The sequence below is a fragment of the Periophthalmus magnuspinnatus genome, chromosome 13, assembly GCF_009829125.3.
Source record: "Periophthalmus magnuspinnatus isolate fPerMag1 chromosome 13, fPerMag1.2.pri, whole genome shotgun sequence".
In the NCBI taxonomy this organism is placed as follows: Eukaryota; Metazoa; Chordata; class Actinopteri; order Gobiiformes; family Gobiidae; genus Periophthalmus; species Periophthalmus magnuspinnatus.
This window is the reverse complement of record NC_047138.1, coordinates 3,499,102-3,517,831: the sequence shown is the minus strand read 5'-3', so window position 1 is coordinate 3,517,831 and position 18,730 is coordinate 3,499,102. Positions and strand designations below refer to the sequence as shown.

At 39.2% G+C, this 18,730-nt stretch overlaps 1 long non-coding RNA gene across 1 annotated transcript; it reads right to left on the bottom strand.

The window, feature by feature from the left end:
• Positions 1 to 17,478: 17,478 nt before the first annotated feature.
• Positions 17,479 to 18,157, bottom strand: LOC117380838 (uncharacterized). Its single transcript, XR_004542198.2, has 4 exons — positions 18,081 to 18,157; positions 17,900 to 18,005; positions 17,758 to 17,799; positions 17,479 to 17,636 (listed from the first exon to the last, which is right to left on the bottom strand). It is a non-coding gene; the product is annotated as an uncharacterized LOC117380838 (long non-coding RNA).
• Positions 18,158 to 18,730: the final 573 nt, after the last annotated feature.

The window sequence follows — 18,730 nt, the reverse complement described above, 5'->3', positions numbered from 1 at the left end:
TTATATCTCCGCGATGCTTTGGTGTACAGTGCTGGGGCTTATATCTTTGGAGACTTTGGAGTCTCTGCTTTCTTTTGAGGCTTTCTTTGTGTGGCTAGCGTGAAGTACAGCTGTTGTGGAGCCGTAAATGCGGCGAGTGGTTTGGCCAAACTAAGTTTGGAGGATTTAGTTTTGTGGTGTTCTCTTGGGTGTCATCTGAGTTGTGTTTGTGGACGGTGAAAATAGTTTACACAGCCTTGTAGCGCTAACGGTGCTGTTTAATTTGATGTGCCACATTAATGTATTCTCCGTGATTAATGTGTTGGCTCATGGCTAAACAAAAATACATTTCCCAAAGTCCCCCATTTGGGGGACCCTCGGTAGTAACGGGCTAGACTAAGTGTGTGCACACTTTTGGTCCTGTTTTGGTCCTGTTTTGGTCCTGTTTTGGTCCTGTTTTGGTCCTGGTTTGGCCCTGGTTTGGTCCTGTTTTGGTCCTGGTTTGGTCCTGTTTTTGTCCTGGTTTAGTCCTGGTTTGGTCCTGTTTTGGTCCTGGTTTGGTCCCGGTTTGGTCCTGTTTTGGTCCTGTTTTGGTCCTGGTTTAGTCCTGGTTTGGTCCTGTTTTGGTCCTGGTTTGGGCCTGGTTTGAGCCCAGTCCTGATGAGGACTTGGTTTGATCCTGTTCTTGTCCTGATTCAGAGCCTCATTTATGATGTAGCGCTTGTGCTAAAACAAGTCTAAAATAGAACTAAAACTACCGTAAACCACAACCAAGGGTAAAATGATCAACTACAAAAGTTTTCTCTTTTCTACAAAATCTTAATCCATATCCATTAAATTGTGACTAAACCAAGACCTAAATCTGGATTAAAGCAGAACTACACAAGGACCAAACCAGGTCTACCACAGGACTAAATCAGGACCAAACCAGGACCAAACCAGGACCAAACTAGGACTAAACCAGGACCAAACCAGGACCAAACCAGGACCAGACCAGGACCAAACCAGGACCAAACCAGGACCAAACCAGGACCAAACCAGGACCAAACTAGGACTAAACATGGACTAAACATGGACTAAACCAGGACTAAAACGGGACTAAACCAGGACTAAAACGGGACTAAACCAGGACTAAACCAGGAATAAACCGGGACTAAACCAGAGCTAAACTAGGCAAGGCAAGTTTATTTGTACAGCACAATTCGTACACAAGGTAATTCAAAGTGCTTCACAGAATAAGAAGGACATTAAAATCACACAAATGAAAAGATAAATAACCCACTCGTTTGCCCCTTTAAAAACTCTCTCTCTCACTCTTTAAACACTGTCTTGCTCAGTTTAAGAACTTTCCCATTACTTTACAAAAAACTTTCCTGTCACTTCTCAAATACTTTCCTGTCACTTTACTATGTCTAATAAAAGTCCATCAGTCCATGTTTCTTTTGTCATCATAAATTTACCATTAAAGGAGAAGAGGCAGAATAAAAACCTCTCAGTCGTCTGCACAGATAAACAGAACCGTTTTGAGCCTGGATTTAAACATTGTCAAAGTAGAGGCCTGTCTCACATCTTCAGAAAGACTGTTCCTGGTTTTAGCTGATTCCCCATGTTTAGTCCTGACTCTGGTCCAGCAGGAGGCCGGTCCCTGAAGTCCTCAGTGTGTGAGATGGTTCATGTGGCTCTAACATGTCAGAGATGAACTTTGGACCTAGGCCATGGAGAGACTTATACACAAGCAGAGCTGCTTTAAAGTCTATTCTAGGACCAAACCAGGACTAAACCAGGACTAAACATGGACTAAACCAGGACTAAACAAAATCTAAACCAGGACTAAACCAGGACTAAAAATGTCAAATCAGCCTTTCAGTTTTGTGCAGTTAAAACCTGTAACATTCTTCCTGAAGATGTGACTCAGGCCTCGACTTTGACACTGTTTAAATCCAGACTCAAACTGTTCTGTTTATCTGTGCATGTGACTGAAAGGGTTTTATTCTGCACTTTTATCCTTTTAATGTTCATTTTATGATGATTATTTATGTTTTGATTTGTTGTATTGTGATTTTAATGTCTTTCTTATTCTGTAAAACACTTTGAATTACCTTGTGTATGAATTGTGCTCTACAGATACGCTTGGCTTGTCTATGATAAATCTTTTTGAAACGCACAGTTCATAGTTTGCTTTAAAGTTACTATTTTAGCTCATCATACGGTCGTCATTCATTTTGCTTGTTCTGGTCGCTTGGATACGAGTCATTCACACTGAACCTAATGAGCAGTTTACCATTACCAGGGCTCCACATCTAAACTCCTCTCTCATTCTTGTCTGTTTAAACATTAATGTGTTGCTACTGTTTTCAGCATTATATTTATATTTTTATTTAGTTCTAGATACCTTCAGCCAAAGGGCAGAGCTTCCTCCAGCAGGTGACACCTCCTTCCTGGGTGTACTGTCCCATTGCAGTCTCCAGAAGAAACAGGGGAACGCCGCAGGTTGCCACAAACACCAAATAAGGCACCAAAAATGCACCTGAAATGGCAAAATACACATAAAAACATATGTTCAGTTAAAACACACATTTTATTTATTTAACCTTTATTTTACCAGGCAAAACATTAAGAACAAATTCTTATTTACAATGATGGCCTGGGCCAGAGCAGCCAAGGGAAGGGGAAGGGGAGTTAACACAATTAGACTCATATCATTTCATTAAAATATAAAACAAACATTTACATCTGTCATTAAAAATCTCCTTTCGTATCATTAGTAAAACATTTACACATGTCTTTAAAAATTACCTTCAGTTTACATTGCAAAAAGAGAAATGAAGGAGTCCAGTTTAAGTGAGCTTTGAGCCAAATTCCAATCATTAGCAGCGGCGCATCGAAATGACATGAGGCCAAGAGAAGACCTAGACTTAGGAACTTTCAGTTTGATGAGCTGTGAGGACCGAGTGTTGTATCTGGAGGGAGACTCTTGTACGAGCAGCTGACTTAGATAAGAAGGTGTGAGCCCTAGCATGGTTTTATAGACAAACATAAGCCAATGCATATTTGGGCGAGACCGCAGTGAGGGCCAGCTCACCTGAGTGTACAGCGACAGTGATGTGTCCTAAAGGGGCATGTGTAATAAAACGGATCACAGAATGATAAATGGTATCTAATTTTGCAAGGTTACTTTTGGAAGCATGTCGATAAATGATGTCGCCATAGTCAAATTGTGGAAGAATGGACATCTCAACAATGGCACGTTTAGCTGGGATTGTGAAACAGGAGCGGTTTCTGTACAAAAAACCCAATTTAGCCTTTACCTTTGCCTGTAAGACAGCGATGTGCTGCTGGAAAGCTAACGTACTATCTAGCCAGATTCCCAGATATTTATAATCTGTAACCTGCTCAAGGGTGGTTCCATCTGCTGTGCTAAGAAAAAGTTTATGAGGATTAGCAGTTTTAATGTGGCTAAACCAGATTGCCCTTGTTTTTTTTTTGTGTGTTTTTTTTGCATTTAGTGTTAAGTCCAGTTGCAAAAAGGCTTTCTCTACATTAAGAAAACTTTCTTGTAAATTTTGATTGACTATTTCAGGGCTAGGGCCAGAGGAATATAAAATTGTATCATCTGCATACAGGTGAACAGTTCCTTTGCTAACAGACAATGGGATATCATTCATCATCATTCTCACTTACCTCCTCCATTTTTGTAGCAAAGATAAGGAAATCTCCAAACATTCCCGAGGCCGACTACATTTCCAGCCACAGCGAGAAGAAACTCCACTTTACTGGCCCAGTGTCCCCGCTCCTCTGGGCTCTCGTCTTTTGCAGTAAAGATATTCTTCAGCATAGTAAAAGTGATATCAGGAGGAAATGAATGAATGTGCGTAGTGGTGCAGTTCAGTGGACCTCGTCTCCACTGTCATTTAATGAGCAACTCCTTGAAATGTCACAGAGTTCTTGGTGAAAAGGTAAATTATTTCTCAAGAATAAATTACCATTGCTGAGTGAGAGACTGTTTGGCCTGATAAAGGAGTATGCCACAAGTACATGCACTATTATTTTGTATTTTATCTTCGTATCTTCTTCTTCTAGTCAGCCTAATTCATGAAAATAAACCAAATTGATAATAAAAACAGAGGAGCGTTGTTTTCCATCTTAGATATTTCTACAGTGGTTTTCTTTTCAGTTCTGCTTTCAGTGATTATTACCCAAGCCCTAAAGTAAAGGATTTTATAAGAAAATTAAGATTTGTAATAGGCTAAGTACACTGTAAGTAAAGGAACAACATGTCTACATAACTGTTAATTTGATGTCTTATTGTATTTCAAGTATACATCACTTTTTCTCTTGACTTGCTCCGTCTGGTGACTGTGTAAAAGGGATTGGACGGGTCATAAGTTCTGTAGATTGTCTTTGTTGGCCACTTCAGTCCATCATGTCCCTCTCCAGTTTTCAAACATAGACCTGGATGCTCGTCTTCAGTCTCTACAGCACATATGCAGCTGGGATCCATGAGTGCACTGTGTGTTTTTTCCCCATCCACCCTGTTGTATTTGTTATAATGGGAATTGTATAGAATTTGGATTTCCTGTGTTAACTTTTCGTGCATCAATATATTCCACCTCTGTGCTGCTTGTAGTGAATTTTGTTCTTCACTTTGTTCTCTGTCTGTAGCGTGCACAAGATGGTCTTCTCTGCAGTGATCAATACTGGAGCTGAAACCCAGTTTTGCACCAGTTTAGCTCTAGTTTTACTCCAGTTTTGCACCAGTTTATCTCCACTTTTGCTCCAATCTTGCACCACTTTTGCTCCAGTTTAGCCTCAGTTTAGCTCCAGTTTTGCTCTAGTTTTGCTCTAGTTTTGCACCAGTTTTCCCCCAGTTTTATGCCAGTTTAGCTCCGGTTTTGCTCTAGTTTTGCTCCAGTTTTCAGAATCAGAATCCTTTTATTGCCATCGTTTGAACACAGTTCACAAACTAGGAACTTACTTCGGTGATAAATTGCAACATAAAACACACTGAATAATAAATACAAATACAAATAAGGGCATGCACGAAGTTAAAAGATATGGTTTAAAAATCTAATAAAATACTTCTTAAAGTGACCGGTGTTATAAAGTGTCCAGTTTTGTGCAAATATTATAAAGTGTTCAAGAGACAAACAGCAGAGGGGAAGAAACTGTTCTTATGGCGAGAGGTTCTGGTCCCAATGGACCGTAGCCTCCTGCCAGAGGGAAGTGGCTCAAATAGTCCATGTCCAGGGTGAGAAGTGTCAGCTGCTCTACGGCCTGCTCGCCCCCGAGTCCTGGAGACAGGTCCTGTAGAGATGGAAGGCTGTAGCCAATCACCTTCTCAGCAGAGGCACAATGCGCTGCAGTCTCTGTCTGTCCCTGGCCCCATTGAACCACACAGTGATGGAGGAGGTGAGGATGGACTCAATGATGGCCGTGTAAAACTGCACCATCATCTGGACCGACAGCTTGCGTTTCCTCAGCTGCCGCAGGTAGAACATCCTGTGCTGGGCTGTCTTGATGAGGGAGCTGATGGTCGGCTCCCACTTGAGATCCTGGGTGATGCAGGTGCCCAGGAAGCGGAAAGAGTCCACAGTGGTGATGGGGTTTAGATTCAGTTTAGCCTCAGTTTAGCTCCAGTTTAGCCCCAGGGGCTTGCATTTTACTCCAAAAAAGTAAAAAAAAAAAAGGTGACATCAGAGTTGCTCCTTCACCATTTACTATTATTCAGACAGACAAACCGATGCATCTCCCTGGAAAAACAAGAGTTATTTAAAATATTCATAGTAAATATCATGTTAAAGCTGTGGACTTTTGAGTTTCGTTTTGTCAGTTCATTTCAGGATGTTTACGCTGGACACGTGGAGAGTGTCGTAGCTACACTGAAGTCATCTAAGGTCTCTGAAAAACATTTAACTCAACCTGTTTGTTTGAATAGTTTCTTATCCTCTGCGATGTTTATCAATCGATCAGAAATACAGAAAAGAGGAATGTCGTCCTTTGAGATTAGCAATTTGTGACATTATCTGACCATAAATGATTTGACCTGGTCTTGTTCTTGTTGCAGTGTGACATCTTTGAGACTGAGGTCAGGTAAACTAACATTTTTATTCTGTAACATCAAGATTTAAGGTGTAAATTACTGAAAACCAGCCTCTATTATGACTAGTAAGTAATTGTAATTATTTCCTTATCATTTTTATTTAGACATGCACCATCTTGAAGTGGTCCATCACCTGTTTGCCTCAGTTAATCTTGCATTTATTCAGTTATATATATACCTAAATATATAATATATCATTTCGTTAGGATGCTTTCTGAGATTTGGACACAATATTGTGCTGAAAAGACAGTCAGTAGTTGCAAGAGGGACCAGTTTATCTCCCTAAAAACAATAATTGAAGACAGTTTTATCATAAGTATCTTTGTCCCAAAACAGCAAATTATTGGGAGTTGGTTGGTTCACTAATAAGTATTAAATTTGTCAGATTTCAGAACAGGAAGTGACATTTTTAGCGAAAATTCAAGTGTTCAATGCAGATTGTCTGTAATAGTGTGTTTGTGTAGATATAAAATCAGCCCTATCACTGTCATAATTGGTTCTACTAAAGTGATAATATTAAGTGTGCCAACATAGACCCTCTACTCTGTTGCGATGAGGTTTAAAAGGTTACTTCATTTTCAAAAGTACTTGAACAGCAATTAACAGTGAGCATTGGCCCTGGATGGATGGCCCTGGTCCAGTCCTGGTTGTGGCCTCAGCAATGATAAAAGATTTAAGAGCTCCAACCTTCAGGCAGGTTCCTCTCTGCGGACAGCCCCGAGAGAGCCCGGCATACAGAGACTTTATTCTGTTTAATTCATCTCATTTCAAAGTATTGCTCAACTAGAAGTAAAAGTACTCAACAAAGGATGTGAATGAATGTAGGTAAACACGTATTCTTACTACCACTACTGCAGCAAATGCCAAAAATACTACAATACTGTTGTAACTGATACAAATTAGATACTATGGCAGCTTCTCTTGCTTCCACTAATGCAACTACTACTCCTACTCCAATACTACAACTATTACTACTACTACAACCACGACTATGGGACCGAAGCGCAGTGAAATAAATACATTAAAAAACAAAAATGTCTAGATACTTAAAACATTTATTTATTTATTTTATTTATTCAATGTTTAACCAGGTGGGTCAATTGAGAACAACTTCTCATTTACAATGACGACCTGGATAGGCAGCTTCAGTGAAACACATAAAACACAAACACAATTCACAAATCAAAGAATAAAACTTTAAGAGGGGAGGATAGAATAGTGGTTAAAAACATGTGCAGTGATCTTTTAAAATTAAACAGATTGAGCTTTTAAAAACAGAGAGAGAAACAAAAGAACCAAGTTTTAAATCCTGCTGTAGATGGTTCCAGTCACTTGCTGCAGAGAACTGAAATGAGTTTTGGCCTAAGGCTGTGCGAGCTTTGGTACTGACAGCTGTATGTATCTGTTGGAGCGGAGTGCACGGCTGGAGCTGTGGATATTTAGCAGTGAACTGAGATATGAGGGGGTCATACCCAGTAAAGCTTTGTAAATGAAAATGAACCAGTGAGTTTGTCTGCGGGTGTGAAGAGATGGCCACTTGAGCAGAGAGTAAAGCCTAAAGTGGTGAATGTTGAACGCTGCACCAGTAACAAAACGAATGGCTGAATGATAAAGAACATCCAGCTTGTGGAGCAAAGTTTTTGATGCAGATCTATAAAGTATGTCACCATAGTCTAAAATAGGAAGGACTGTAGCTTTAACTAGCAGCTCTTTAGCAGAGTGTGTGAAGGATGCTTTGTTACGGTATAAGAAGCCTATTCGTGATTTCACTTTAGTAAGCAGACTATTAATGTGCATTTCAAAATTTAGGGACGAGTCTAGCCATACACCAAGGTACTTATAATGCTTGACAAATTCTATTTCTGCACCGTCCAGGGTCACAATATTTAGACAGATATTCTGAGGGAGTTTTCTGCCAAAGATCATGCCTTTTGTTTTTTGCACATTTAGAGTTAAGTGAAGTTCAGAAAAAGCATGCTGCAGGAGAGTGAAGCTATTTTGAAGCAGAGATACTGGAAAAGCAGAAAGTCTGGTCTTCCTCCTCCTCGCCTGGCCGATTTTTCTTGTTTTGTCTGATTTTTCCTGTTGTTTTGTTTTTGTGTGTATATCACGGTGGCTGAGTGGCTCATGCCTCACAGCAAGAGGGTTTGGTTGGATCCCCGGGTCGCCCAGGCCTTTCTGTGTGGAGTTTTTCATGTTTCTCCCCGTATCTGGATGGGTTTCCTCCGGGTACTCCGGTTTCCCCCATCAACCAAAACATGAACGCCCTTCGAGACAACTGTTGTTGTGATTTTGGGCGTTACAAAAATAATTGAATTGAATAGATACACTAGTGTTAAGACAAGGGCTGTGCGTATAAAGGATTGTGTCGTCCGTGTACAAGTGTAAGTGAGATTCCCCCACAGCATGAATGATATTATTTATATAAATATTGAATAGAGTGGGTCCGAGAATGGAACCTTGCGGAAGACCTTTAACGAGAGGTAAAGGTTCTGATAAGAGCCCCTCCATTCTCACAGATTGTACACGCCCAGAGCAGTAGCCTTTAAACCAGGCTATAGCACTGTCTGAAAAACCAGTCTCTTTTAGTCTGTCCAGTAAGATGCCTTGGTCCACAGAATCAAAAGCCTTGGCTAGGTCCACAAAAATAGCCACACAATACTCCTTGCTGTCAATAGCAGAAACAATGTCATTTAGGACTTTCACTGCTGCAGTCAGACAACTGTGCCTCGCCCTAAAACCTGATTGCATCGGATTCAAAATATTTGTGACTCCAAGTGTTCTATAAGCTGTTCATTAACTAGCTTTTTGAATACTTTTGAAAGACAGGCAAAATAGAGATGGGTCTTTGAAGTCATTCTTTGAAGCCTCTCTTGTCGCTCATTGTGATGCAGTGAATCGTGTTATTATTATGCACACGGGGTTCTTTCAAGGATGTTAGCGTTAGCCTAGCCCTCGCTCTCTACACTGTGTTTAATTCATATTGCGGCTCACCCAGGGCACATTAGTGATGCTGCAGCAGTGGAACCTGACTCACAGCTGGGGCAGTTCTGTGGGGACCTGTGACTGCGGTTCAGCTCTGTTCAAATCAGATCACACAGTCGATGGAAATGTCATAGGCAGGTCCACGGGGAAATAATATATTTTTATTGAAGCATTATATCATCTTGTCCAGTTCAATATTTTGTTGACTAGAGCTGCAACTAACGATTACATTAATAGTTGACTCAAACTATTATGTCTATTGTACACTGAGACTTAAAATATACTTTTAACAACATAAAGGTTGAAATAAGGAAATAAAGTTTTGATTTAATAATGCTACTCTCTAAAATGTCTCTATGGTTCAGATAACTCTTAAAATATGACTATGATAACTTTTTATAGTCCACTAGACTAGACTACAGTCGTAAGAACAGGCACTGCACCGTAAATATACAACCAACTAGTAACAACCCACTTTTCATCATTCCACCCTTTACTCGAGTAGTTTAATATTTCTTCCCACTTGTGGCTGTACTTAATGGAGACCAAAAATATTTATACATCTGTCTGTAACATCTGTCAAGGACAAAATGAGACCAGAACAAGTGAATGATGCAATAATAATAAATTTATTAATAATAAAAATGAAATAATAAAATAAAAATAATAAAATAAAATAATAAAAATTGCAAGAAGAAATAATAATAAAATAAAATAATAAAAATTGCAAGAAGAAATAATAATAAAATAAAATAATAAAAATTGCAAGAAGACTTAGTCTTCTTGCAAATGCACACAACAAAACAATGTGTCCACGACTCTCCGTAGGACTCTACGAACCCTCCGGAAAAAAGAACGCTTCGGGGGTTTGGCCACTGGAGTGTCGTCCATGTCCTCTACTTGGACGGTCAGATCTGTGTTTTCAGACCAATGGATGACTTCAGAGATGTCTGAATAATAAATCGGCTCACGCTCATCCCCGCTGCTGCCAGGTGCTGTGAGTGAGGGAGCACGAGATATTTGTCCAGGAAGGGACCAGACGCCAGAGTCTTGGTCAGTAGATGGATCTGGAGCATCTGTTTGGATGTTAAAAGTTGCGTCGGAGACACACTCTTGATCCTCCGGGGGACTTGGCAATGAGTTCGCCACCGGACTCACACTTGTGTTTTCAGACCAATGGATGACTTCAGAGATGTCTGAATAATAAATCGGCTCACGCTCATCCCCGCTGCTGCCAGGTGCTGTGAGTGAGGGAGCACGAGACGTTTGTCCACAAAGGGACCCGACGCCAGAGTCTTGGTCAGTTGATGGATCTGGAGCATCTGTTTGGAAGTTAACTGTTGCGTCGGAGACACACTCTTGATCCTCCGGGGGACTTGGCAATGAGTTCGCCGCCGGACAGACCATCATCAACTCCTCTGAGATCATCAAACTGAAAAACACACACACACAAGTCAGTATCCACACACTATTTGAGTTTTAACATAAATGTCTGAGGTCTTTGCACACTTACTATCCCTGGAGCTGAGGGTCTTTCAGATGAGACATTGTGATGTAGGAGTGCTGGAGCGCCTGACTGGGAGTGAGTCTCTGCTCTCCAGTCACACTCAGCAACCCCTTCAGGAGGTCAATAAAGGCCTTCCTGTCCTCCACTTTGGCGGAGGAGTTTTCTGGATGACTCTGTACATTACAAAACAAACACTGGTTAGACTCAGTGAAACACAGATCTGCTTTATGAGGTGAGGGTTGATCGATGATGGAGACTTACACTGACGAGGCCATCCAAGCAGCTGGGGACATCATAGAATGTGTCCTCCTCTTCAGTGGTGGTGTCATTTAGTGCACAATATTCTTCTGGAGTCTATAAAATGACAAGCGTGTGAGTGAAATTGCTTTGGAAATCTCAAATCAAAATACAATAGTTCAATGTTCACTACAAACAAACAAGTACCAGAAGTCTCCATGTGTGCTGGTCTTCAGTAAAGAAGCTTGTGCTGTACTGTCCCGCCTGCAGCTGGTGGTCTGGGGGTAGTCCCAGTAAAGCCACCATGCGTTTTACAGCTTGGTAGTCGCAGGTGACAGGGAACAAGTTGTCACCCAGATACAGGCAGGCCAGAACGCAGCCAAGTCCCCACACATCAATGGCCTCTGTGAACGGGAGACCAAGTGTGACCTCGGGAGCCCTGGAAAACAACACAATTAGACCAAGTTCAAACTAGTCCTGGTTTAGTCCGAGTTGGTCCTGGTTTAGTCCTGGTTAGTCATGGTCTCTGGTCACAATTTAAAGGAAACGTGCGAAAAAGATGAGTTAAAAATGTTGCGTAAATGAAAATCTGCTGCTTGTGGTGAGATGTCATTATAAAAAGAGTGTTTTTTGGAAGTAAGTTGACTTGTATCTATACTATCTGTTGTTTTAGATCAATACTGCAGTTCACAATGACTTATGATCTGTATAATATTACTAAAAACAAGATCCTTTACACGTCCTAGCCCACTATATTCCTCCTGATATCCTCGTACCTGTATCCAATCGGCTGGAGTTGGGATCCAAGTTCCTGCTTGGGAGGTTTTTCTGGCCTCTCCAAAGTCAATTAACTTGACTCTTAAAGGCTCGTCCTCCAGGTTAGTGAACATGACATTATCAGGTTTAATGTCAGTATGCATGATACCGAGGCCTTTAAGTGCGTCTAAAGCCACCAACAACTGCAGAGACAAAAGACGAAGAAAGTTAGTGTCATTTGAATTGATAAAAAGTAAAAAATGTGGTTGAACTTAAAATTGTAAATAACTGGGATGCAAGAAATCGAATAAAAAGTGAGTTTCATATGAACTAGATCACTATAATTTGTAATGAATCCTTCAGTACCTGGTGGGCAATAGGCCGGATCTCGTTGAGTGCGAGCGGTTCACAGTCCCTGTTTATCATAAAAGAATACAGGTCTATTTCGAGCATTTCAAAGGCCACACATTGCAGACCCATGAAGTCGAACTGCTCCACAAAGTGCACGATGTTAGTGCGGACGGGGTCGAGGACACTGAGCTCCTCCATCATGGATATCTAAAGAGACACAACTCTGAGTTAAAACTGTGAAGTCAAATAGCATAATATTAAATACATAAAGTCACCGCCTGGATTAGACTCAGCAAATAGTTATTTTGATTGTTTAGTTCTACAGTAATATGTTTCATCTGGATTGTGTGAAAAATTGTCTATTTGTCATTTTTGGGATACTCTGAAAATATTAGTCATGTTTTGTCCTTTTAATTCAATTAGTTTTTGGCTCCTCTACCACTTCTGCCAATACTAAATTAAATCTTTACAAAAAAATGTGAGTCAGGACAGAAACGTGTGACTCTTTTTGACCATCTTAAAATGAGACCAGTACATACCTCGCCCTCCATGCTTCCAAGCTGTTCATCTTTCAAGATCTTAACAGCCACAGTCTGATTACGGTCCGTGGCCCGGCACTTGGCTATGCGGCCGAAGCACCCCTCACCGATCCAGTCCTGGATGGCGTAAGCGTCGGTCAGTCCCAGCAAGGTTTGACCGATGGTGACCTCTAAACTGGGCTTAGGTGCTGTGGATGAGACAAGACTTCATCAGGGTTAAATCATATGCACTGAACATCTACCACTGTTATCTTATTAAAATCACATTTAGTACTCTCGCTACTACTACTACTATTACTACTACTGCTGCTACTACAGCTACTACTACTACTATTGCTACAACTACTACAGAAGAAAGTAAGAGTTACTTTCCACTCTGGATCTCAGTTAACATCGATTTTCATATCAAATTTACTTCCATATTGTGTTAAATGCACTTTTAGGGAAGTGGGTGGTTGTTTCTTACATTAAAACCTACATATTTCCACAAAAAGTTGAGTAGACGTGACAAGACACTGGTGTTTTATATCTTTCTTCAGTGAACTCAGTGTGATTTTTATGTACTTACCTGCTGCACCAGAGGTCTCATAGTTGTCCCAAGATGACATAGTTGCTACTACAATCAAACCTGGGTCAAAACAGATTTTCACCAAAAAATTGCTCTGAGCTCTCAAAACACGTGTGTCTCCGTTGAAGGCGTCAGTACAAATGACATATAAGTCATGTGCACTGACACATACTACCTACTACTGACCGCGGGAACAAACTAGTATTCTAGAATACGGCCCTCAAAACGCCACGGCGACGGCCAGTGGCATCACAGCACCATGACGATGTAATGATCCATGTAAATGTATAGGACATTTAAACAATAACATGTTTTCAACAGCTGATATGTGTAGAGTAGAGATCTAATATAGAGTTACCCTGATATATTTTATGGTTAAATAGACATTTTTAAGTCGATTCAAATCCTAATGGCGAGGGCTGAGCGATTATTAGGTTTTTTTTTCCTTCATATTAAATAGATATCTTTATAAATATAAAAACATTCAATGTTATATATATATATATATATAAATATATATATATATACACACACACACACTTATATATATACATACACACACACACACACACATAAATCAGTCTCAATGTTCAAATGAATTTTTTTTGTCTTTTTAAAACAAATTAAAATGGCTCTTGGTAATAATTTCATGAACGTACTTGTAGCACTTAAGGTGTTTCTGTACCTTTTTGTAGTACAGTATTTGGATATGGCAACTTCCTTTCACTCTGGCATTAAGACCAGAGTGAAAAGAAGGATAGACCAGATCAGACAGACTCTAGATATGAAGGAGCCCAAAAGAATAACAGAGGACACATACAACACTTTGAGTTAAAGTGAAAAATCATTTTCATTAGTAGTAGAATTATGAGTGGATTCAAATATTATTTTACAAAGAATAAAAGTTTGTTTTACAAACAAATAAAATACACCTGGGACAAATAAAATATACCCAGGTATGGTATAGTCCTTTAAGTCTGTTTCAATGTCTGTTACTTTCTGTTCAATGTTCTTTCAGTGTTCACTGTGTTTGTAACCAGTCAATTTACAAACTACCAGTTTGTTCGACTCTTTGAGCTGGGGCTTGACATCCAGTCCTGGAAAATGATCCTTTCTCCTCTGCATGTTGCAGTTCTGTCTGCAGTCCTCAATTCTGATCCAACAAAGAAATCTGACCTAAAGACAAGACTAGAATGAAGTCGCTTAAAATAATGCAGTATATCGCTATACGACTCTTTTGCTATTGTTTACATCAAAATAATATACATGATGTACAACAAATTTCAAAATATTCACTCTTATAAAATTACCAATAAGAATAAACCAAAATAAATGGCTTAAATGTGGTAATTATTAGATATATAATTTTTTAGAGTGCATAGTCAATACGTATTTAAAATAACACAGAATAGTTTTAAAGTGCATTACAAATACACTATGGCTTTTAGGTCTAATAATATGCACCAAAATAATAACAAAGTGACAAGAAATTGCACTCGACTTTCAGGGGTCATTTGTACAGCGCTCTGAACCACGTTAGCACAACAGGCTAACGGGAAGACGTGCTACAACCAAAACGAGCACAATTATGACACTTTTTAACAAACAAATACAAGTATTGTGCACAGCCCCTTTAGGTTACATGAAGGATTTAGTTCAACACCCCACAGCTAATCGTTTTGATCTCTAGAAAGGGTATTTTTATTGTAAAAAGGCTATCGGAGGTTAGCATAAGGCTAGTGGAGGTTAGCATAAGGCTAGCGGAGGTTAGCATAAGGCTAGCGGAGGTTGGCATAAGGCTAGCGGAGGTTGGCATAAGGCTAGCGGAGGTTGGCATAAGGCTAGCGGAGGTTAGCATAAGGCTAGCGGAGGTTGGCATAAGGCTAGCGGAGGTTAGCATAAGGCTAGCGGAGGTTGGCATAAGGCTAGCGGAGGTTAGCATAAGGCTAGCGGAGGTTGGCATAAGGCTAGCGGAGGTTAGCATAAGGCTAGCGGAGGTTGGCATAAGGCTAGCGGAGGTTAGCATAAGAGCACAGCAACTTTATTTGAACAAACGTTTGTCACCAACATGAATGATGATGATACTTTAGTTAGTTTTTATATTGATTTGTGCTGCAAAGGGGCGCGCGCCTCTAGAGCTCAACCTTGACCTGATTGGATAATGCCACGTCAGACTAAACTGCTATTGGTTGCTCAGTGTGTTTATTTATTACGTCTTTAAAACTTTTTAAAATTTTTTATTTATTTTTATCATATTTAAATGAACATATTTATTAACTTATATTTACATGTTATTTATCAATAATTATTCCCATTGTTATTTTAACCAAGTGTATCAATCTGTATTTGTTTTAAATGGCGTTTTTAACACTGGGTCACATACAGTAAACAATACAGACTTTTAATCAGTGTCAGTTTTCTTCTTCCAAAGTTTGAACTCTGCTCCAAACAGAGGATTAGCTGTAGACCTTTTGATTCAAAATCCCCAACCATATCACTGACGGTTAGACATGAACGATTCACCATCTCTAAGTTTATAGATTGATATCTCAGTCCTACTAATAACTCCTGTGGCTCCTCCTTATCAGAGCAGCTTTCTATAGACAGTACCTTTCTCGGGATATAAGTACTGGAAGTCTCCTTTGTAATGGAACAGCGCACGTGCCTGCTGTCTGTATCCTCCTCCTCTGATATTAGATAAAACTTATTTCAGCTTTCTACCTGGTCGTCTGTGTAATCCTTCAGTCGTCCAGGTCTGATCCAGAGCAAAAGATGAAATGAAATCTGTCAACAACAACAACAAACAACAAACTTTATTTATAAAGCGCTTTTCATACAAGAAAAATGTAACACAAAGTGATTAACAGTGCATTAAAATCATAAAATGAATTAATAATAAAATAAATCAAAGCTTAAACAAGTAAATAAGACATAAGTAAAACATGGATATCAACATACACTAGCCAGCCTGAATAAATAGAGAAGTAAGCTAAAGTGATAAATACTAATCAAAAGCGATCCTAAAAAGATGGGTCTTGAGCCTGCTTTTAAAAACCTGAATGTTCTCTGTGGCCCTGAGGTCCTCCGGCAGACTGTTCCATAGACGGGGGCCATAAAACTGGAAAGAGGCCTCTCCATGTGTGTCCTGACTTTGGGGATGACTAGGAGCCTGCTGCCGGAGGAGCGCAGGGGCCGCGAGGGTTCATAGGATAAAAGCAGTTCTGTAAGATAAGAAGGCCCAAGACCATTAAGACATTTAAAAACCAGTAAAAGAACTTTAAAATCGATCCTGAAACACACAGGGAGCCAATGCAGGGATTCTAAAACCGGCGTAATGTGGCCCCGCCCCCTGGTCTTAGTCAGGACACGTGCTGCTGAATTTTGTAATAATTGTAGACCTGAAATCGCCTTTTTGGGAAGAGCAGAGAGCAGGGCATTACAGTAATCTATACGACTGGTGATAAAAGCATCAGCGTCTCTGTGTTGGCCCGAGAGAGAATGGGACGGACTCTGGATATGTTTTTCAAATGGTAAAAAACTATTTTTGTGATGTTTTTATTGAGGAAATTATTAAAATACCTAATTCATTTAATCAAAATTGATAAGGTTCATATTTTGTAAATTTTACATACTCCAAATTACTAGTTTTAAACTCATAATTAGTAGTTTTAAAAGTCCTATTTACGAGTTGTAAACTCATAATTACAAGTTTAAAACTAATAATTACGAGTTTAAAACGTGTAATTTCGACTTTCTGTGGGACTTCTTTTTTTCATGGCGGAAACGGGCTTCCGTACTATTGGGACTAGATAAAACTGAATGAGTTTTTCTGCTGATTATTTAACTGAAATTTAATGACTGAAATTTAAATGAATTAATTAAATATATTAATTATTAATTAATAAAACATACGTATTTATAATAACTCATATTTGTTTGCATGTTATATGTCAGTCATATGTGTGTAGTACATATGTATCGTGTACTAAAATCACAACGGACATTTTATTTTATATATTTAATATATACATAGATATAGTTTATAACTTAGCTATAATAATTCAAGTTTGTCAATTACTCTGCAGTGAATAAAAACAAAGAAAAGAAAAGAGGAAAATAGCGCCATCTAGTGTAATAATTGATACACTGCCCTTGGTGGTTTCTCCAGTTCAAATTTAAAATGTAGCTATTTCAAACACTAAGTTTAACCATTTTATTCTTACACTTTTAATTAATCAATTTCTTATTTACATTGAATCAAATCCCAAGAAACTTCCACCATCCCCCACTATAGGACTTGTGTGTTTTGTTTACATGAAGGTGAAATAATTTTTAACACACAACTTGAACAGTTAAAGTTATAATAGTCCTATGAACTTATATTAGAGCAAAATAGAGTAAGTATTAAATTATAATCAATGTATTAACCACAGTAAACAACAATCACCAGACAGCCTGTGGCCTCAGAGGACCAGTTTATTGTTCACAAAAAAATATTTCATCAAGTGTAATATTGTTTCTATAGTAACACCAGGACATTAAATGTTTATCACAAAGGTACTTTTTAATTTAGAGTTCAAACACTCAAAGGATGATAAATCTTCATTCTTCAAACTAGAAGAGAATAATCATCAGAAAACGTCCTTACATTTGTCAAGATATTAGATAAATATTTTTGCTACAACAAACAACATTCTGCTTTCAGATTTTAGTCGTCACATGTAAAGACTCTTACCTCAAACACAGGGGAAAATGTACTCAGTCTCATCTTTGTCACCTGAAATTTGAGTAAAACAGTATTTTAGCTTCACTGCAAACTCTATCGGCTACATCATTTTAAGCCAATTTACATCAATAAATAAATCCATTTGACGTACTTGTCTGGTAGTAGTCATAGAGTCTAACCACAGCGGGCTTCAAGTTGTGCACTGGGAGTTCTTGTATCAGCAGTAACTCGTGATTGATGGGTATGTTCTTCAAAAGCTTTTGAGGGAAAAACAGACAAATTAAATTCAAACTTTTTTATTATTATTAGGTCAGTCAGACGCTTTTACTCACCTCAGTCAGATAGACCATAATGTGATCTTTGTCCTGCTCAACTCGCTCTACCAATAGTGACTTTTTCAGCTAAAAACACAACAACAGATGTTAAAAAGGACAGAGACTTTTTAATGGAAAAATGTGACTATATGACAGGCTAAGATTTAAATCAAGAAACAAAACCAGGATGAAGCTGTAAGAGGAATATAAACAGGTCTAGACTAAGTGTGTGTGCACACTTTTGGTCCTGGTTTGGTCCTGTTTTGGTCCTGGTTTGGTCCTGGTTTGGTCCTGGTTTGGTCGTGGTTTGGTCCTGGTTTGGTCCCATTTTTGGTCCTGTTTTGGTCCTAGTTTGGTCCTGTTCTGGTCCTGTTTTGGTCCTGGTTTGGTCCTGGTTTGAGCCCAGTCCTGATGAGGACTTGGTTTGATCCTGTTCTTGTCCTGATTCAGAGCCTCATTTATGATGTAGCGCTTGTGCTAAAACAAGTCTAAAATAGGACTAAAACTACCGTAAACCACAACCAAGGGTAAAATGATCAACTACAAAAGTTTTCTCTTTTCTACAAAATCTTAACTCATATCCATTAAACTGTGACTAAACCAAGACCTAAATCTGGATTAAAGCAGAACTACACAAGGACAAGAACAGGGCCAAACCAGGACCAAAC